Genomic DNA, 5,361 nt, shown 5'->3' with positions numbered 1-5,361 from the left:
CATTCATTATTTTCAGTGCTGAATTCCAAATGAGAACAGCTCCCCTTTTTTTTTTTTTTTTTTTTTCCTTCTCTGTGTTAACCTTCAAGGCAAGTCAACACATTTCAAACATCCCAGCCTGATTTTAATTTGGAAAACAGTCTTAAATATACCACTGCCAAGTCAGATCGAATCAAAGCCGTGAGGAATGAAGGCAAGGAGGAGGAGGGGAGGCAGTGCTGCCACAGCAAGGAAACACTGTGTGAGAAAGAGAGGTGAAAATGAGAGCTAACATCAGCTCCCCGGGGTCTGCTGTAATCAGCAGACAAATGGTCTATACTCATGGCATGTATTCATTCTGCAGCAATGGGCTGCCAACAAGAGCCTTCCTGTGTCTGTTTGGAAATAAAGTACTAGTCTTCCTCTATTCAGATGCTTTGAAACTAAAAAGAACTGCTGACAAACACTGCTTTGGGCATTTGACACTGCTTTTTGATCTAGTTAGACAGTGTAAAATGAACAAATTAGGAATCTACTACAAAAGAATCTCGGTCTTAGCTTGCTAAAATGTCAGGGTTTAAAAACTGGGTTTTTGTCTTTTTTTTCCCCCTCCTCCTCTCAATTGTTTAAAATCAGGAAAGTACCTTGCCATTTTCTCATCCTAGCAAAAGGATGCTTTCTGTTTCTGAATCGTCATTTTTCAGCTGTATGTCTGTGCATGAAAAGAACATTAATATCACACATAACAAATATATTTACATATTTACCATCTAGATGTATTTTTAATTTGTGTAGATCCTGTCTTTAGATATGTGCTTTGGATTTTGAAAAGTGAAAATTTTCTTTCAAAATATTTTAAAGGAATTTTCACATTCCTAGGAGGATTCTAATGTTAATTAAATTAACTTCCTTTTTTAGTACAACAAAAATACCTTTTAGTCAGTGAAATGTGCATAAACATGGCTTAACAATGACTCTGGAGCAGCACAAGTGTTCTTTTTTTTTAAAGTACCTTATTTTTCAAATGTACTTTTATCCTGACATACTGTGTATTGGACACTAATGAGCTCCTCTGTGGAGTGAAGTCATCTAGCATGCTTTTAAGTATCTTATGTGTACATATGCAAAAGTCAAAAAACCTTTGAAACCATATCTCATTTGATAGGGAGAAAAATTAGGTAGGCTGTTAACATAGAGCTAAAAGCAGACATCATAAAATGGTCCCCAAGACTCATAATGAAATTAGACATTTTTTTTTAATTCAATGATTCAGATGGATTCATTGATGGAATAGTAAGCCATTTCTGAGATCACTAATACTCTAATATATAATTGCAGGATAGCAGCTACTTATCCATTGCATTCAGCTGTTCTGCCATGCTCCCAAGTTTAATTATCAGCCTGCCTTAGAAAATACATTTTCCCCTCTTTTTCTGAAACAGCAAAATCAAATTTCAGTCACAGTTTGCATCATAAATCCACAGTTCAGGATGAATGATTATAGTCATAGGTACCTACTGATGGAAAACATTTACAATGTGCAACTGTTCCCTGATATTCCAGCCCTGGTGGAAGAGAATGTGCAAGTGTGGAAGTTCATCACAATTTCCTGATCTGGCTGTAATACAGAGACAGACAGAAAACAGGCTGCTTTTCGCCTGTGAGTATCCCACTTCTAAGCTGCCTTGAAATCTCATAACAATGTAGTCACAAAGGCACAAGAACTTTGCAAAAATGTTCCAAGCAAAGGGTCAGTGGAGCCAGTGAATAAAAACTGTGTGAATTTAATGAATGAGATCCCGGCTGTGTCCCACCTGCTCGTTCTTTTGGATGATCAAGCCTGTGCTCACACATATGAACAACAGAAAGGAACTTGTTCTAGGTGTGTTTTTTTTAATGTGGTGCATATGTATGAACAATGCAGAGGAAGGGCAGAGCATGGATTGTAGATCAAAGGAAAACATTTTTGCTTTCCTATTTTTTAGTGAATGCTGTTCTTTCAGTAGGTGGTGGATTGGCAGTTTCTGCTTAGCAGTGTTTCTGCTTAGCAAGAGGAGAGGCACAAAGGACACAGTGGAAACAGAAGCTTCCTTTGCCGGAGTTTTCTGCCCCAGATGGGAAGGACTGTGTTTACAGCTGCCCTGGCAGGCAGCCCCTTCAACTCAATATTTCTTTGCCTTGTCCAGCTGTGGAGTAGGGTACTAATTGCTGAGGTAGAATACAGCTTCTGAGGTCTTTCTCTTTCCTCTGTACATTAGCAAGTTGAGATAGAGATGAGAGAGAAAGACAGAGAAAGAGAGAGAGAAATAGACAGACAGCTACATAGAGTGGCTGTGTTAATATTACTACCTGCAGATAGACCCTAGAAGATAATACACTAGGAATGCACAACCGACTGATAATATCAGGAGTAATTAATAATTAAAATTTTTCACTTTTTATTATTGATTGCCTCTATTTTTTGCTCTCTCTGGGAGACCCAAAACATGCTGCCATAGACAACAGTCTATAGAGCAGAGATGGCACATTCTGTATCTATGGGTTTCCTTCAAATATTAACACTTTTTTGAAACACAAATGCAATGGATTTTTGCGTGGATCTCCTGCGAAACTTATTGTTGTTAAGATTTTTTTCTTCTTAAGGTATGTTTTACTCTTCAACTTGTTTTGCAAGTCTGAGATACAGTATTTGTTCTACTAATTATGTCACAAAAGTAAATAAACGTTTCATATATTTTCTAAGAATAACACAAATCAGATATAAGAACTGTTATCAGAGAATGATGATGACGACTTCCAAATCATCAGTAAGTAGTTAATATACTGATGTTAAGGATTATGATGATTATCTGCTGCACCCTTCCATGCTCAGGTCACAAACATTGTGGCAATGACCAGAAGAAGGTCAAGTCAGGCTGCAGTTTGTTCAGCAGCACATCCAGAATATTCATATTCAGGAGGGTGCAATACAATCTGAAGGCAAGACATCAGAAGGTCATGTTTGCTTTATTTGAAGGAGACTGTTTCAGTAATGTTTGAGGAGGTAAGGAAATTCATTGTCTCAAGCTCATCTAGAAATTTTCTGCAGGTCATGGAGCACCACACCCTAGCCATTCCTTCTTTGCACCTTTGTTTTCTTGAGATGTCAGTCAGGCATCTTGAATGCCTTCACTGATGATTAGAATGATTTCTTGATTTGCACCATGTATTGTGAACAGTACTGTCTGAATACAGCTGTTACTGTGGAAGAGAGCATGAACTGAGATGGCCACACCACTCTTTTGGTCTCCTGTCTTTTTGCAGTTACCCAAGTAGAGAAATTCTGACACCTCTAAATCTCAGCAGAGAAGGCCTTTTATCAAACTTATATCAGTCTCCATGACATAAAATCTAAGTGGTAAACCACAGTAAAGAGCTATCTCTGCTAGAAGAATCCCTGAGAGAAACGGCCAGTGAATTGAAACTTGCAGATGACTTTGGCTACAGTTTCTTCCTTGTAAATTGTCCTCCTTGCTTCATTTATTCTGAATGCATCTCCAGGGCAGTGGAGAACAAACTGATAAACAGGCCTGTGAATGCTAGGAATGCAGAAGGATTGACATTTTAAAGGTAAAGACTGAGGCTTTTCATCCAGGAAATGCAACACCTACTTGTGCTAGTTTGAAAACAAACCAGTGAGAGGCACTAAGTCAGAATAACAATTTAATGGAAATTAAAGAAAAGGGGAAAAAAAAAGGTAAAAGAAAACACTGTCAAACTGACAGAGTCAAGGTACAACCTGACACCCTGTTAGGCAGGGTGGTGGTAGCAGTCTGGTAGAAATGGTGGCTGCAGTCTTCTGAAGCAGTGATCCTGTAGTAAAACAGTCTGCTCTTCCTCAGGAAGTCCAATGGTGGCTGTGTAGCTCCTGTCCTCTGGAAATCCAGTGGGAAGCCGGTGTCTCTGGTGTTCAGCCTCAGATTATATCCACGATGGGATGCTTGGTTCCTCCCTCTGGGTGGAGCATCTCACAATGGGGTAACGAGTCATGAGGCAAAGTGTTGATTAGGCTCATTAACAGAAGATAGTCCGGAGGGAGTTATCTCTGAGTCAGGCGGCAGGACAATGATGGGCAATTAACAGAAAGATAGTCTGGGGGGAGGAGGCAAGGAAACACTGCCCCACCTGATTTCAACGGCTGATGGGGATGGTAATAGAATACACTGCAACCCAGGACATTATCCACCCCTTATTCTATTACCATCTACATTATCCCAAATCAATACCTTCTTAAACTCTAAAACACACATACATATATATATATATATATACACAGTGAAATCTACACACCGTTCTCACCTAAGATTAGGTCTCCTTGTGGTACACAACGGGTTTCCCCATCTTTCTGCATTACCCACCAAGTGCAACCAGGTCCTTGAGCAAAGACAATCCCACGGATGGGTTTGCCTTTGCCTGAGGTGGGATTAATCCAAACAGTCTTTCCTAAAATACCTCTCAGGTGTACCACAGGGACTCTATCCCCATCCACTGTGTGCAAGGGTTCAGACTCGGCAGGACCAGCTCGATTGATGGACCCTCGGGTATTGACTATCCAGGTGGCCTTTGCTAAGTTCACTTCCCAATTTTTGAAGGTCCCCCCACCAAGTGCCTTTAGGGTAGTTTTAAGTAGTCCATTGCAGCGTTCAACTTTTCCAGCAGCTGGTGCATGATAAGGAATATGATATATCCATTCGATACCGTGTTCTCTGGCCCAGGTGTTGATGAGGCTGTTCTTAAAATGAGTCCCGTTGTCTGACTCGATCCTATCAGGGGTGCCATGTCTCCACAGGACTTGCTTTTCCAGGCCCAGGATGGTGTTCCGGGCTGTAGCATGAGGCACAGGGTAGGTCTCCAGCCATCCAGTGGTTGCTTCAACCATGGTCAACACGTAGTGCTTGCCTTGGCGGGTTTGGGGAAGGGTGATGTAGTCAACTTGCCAGGCTTCACCATACCTGTACTTTGACCATCGTCCACCATACCACAGAGGCTTCACCCGCTTGGCCTGTTTGATTGCAGCACAGGTCTCACAACTGTGGATGACCTGTGAGATGCTGTCCATGGAAAGGTCCACCCCTCGGTCACGGGCCCATCGGTATGTTGCATCTCCCCCCTGATGACCAGAGGCATCATGGGCCCAACGAGCTAGGAATAATTCTCCCTTGTGCTGCCAGTCCAGATCCACCTGTGATACTTTCACCTTGGCAGCTCGGTCCACCTGCTCGTTGTTGCGATGCTCTTCATTAGCCCGACTCTTGGGTACGTGCGCATCCACGTGTCGAACCTTCACGGTCAGCTTCTCTACTCGGGCGGCGATGTCCTGCCAAATCTCAGCGGCCCAGATGG

Source organism: Corvus brachyrhynchos, unplaced genomic scaffold (assembly GCF_000691975.1).
Source record: "Corvus brachyrhynchos isolate BGI_N302 unplaced genomic scaffold, ASM69197v1 scaffold90, whole genome shotgun sequence".
Classification (NCBI taxonomy): domain Eukaryota; kingdom Metazoa; phylum Chordata; class Aves; order Passeriformes; family Corvidae; genus Corvus; species Corvus brachyrhynchos.
This window is presented reverse-complemented; position numbering follows the sequence as displayed.